The following is a 303-nucleotide window of genomic DNA, read 5'->3' on the forward strand; positions in this document are numbered from 1 at the left end:
CAGTGAGATTATGTCTCAAAATAAATGAAAATAAATTAAAAAAATTGTTTCTGTCATTTGACTAATACTAATAGAAAAATAATTGCATAGGTTTAAGTATCTTCAAATGGTCTGGAATTTAAATTCTGGAGATATAGAGCTAAAAATCAGTGAATGCCTTCAAACTTGATGACATTGATTTCAAATAGCATGTGTTATCATCAATAATAAAGAGAATGTGCTCGTTTTGGCAGCACATATACTAAAATTAGAACGATACAGAGAAGATTAACATGGCCCCTGAGCAAGGATGACATGCAAATT

General features: G+C 30.0%; 1 pseudogene; it reads left to right on the forward strand.

Annotated features, from left to right (window-relative positions):
* Positions 1–217: 217 nt before the first annotated feature.
* Positions 218–303, forward strand: LOC111813589 (annotated as a pseudogene).

The sequence above is a fragment of the Octodon degus genome, unplaced genomic scaffold, assembly GCF_000260255.1.
Source record: "Octodon degus isolate 3935 unplaced genomic scaffold, OctDeg1.0 scaffold00202, whole genome shotgun sequence".
NCBI classification, from domain to species: domain Eukaryota; kingdom Metazoa; phylum Chordata; class Mammalia; order Rodentia; family Octodontidae; genus Octodon; species Octodon degus.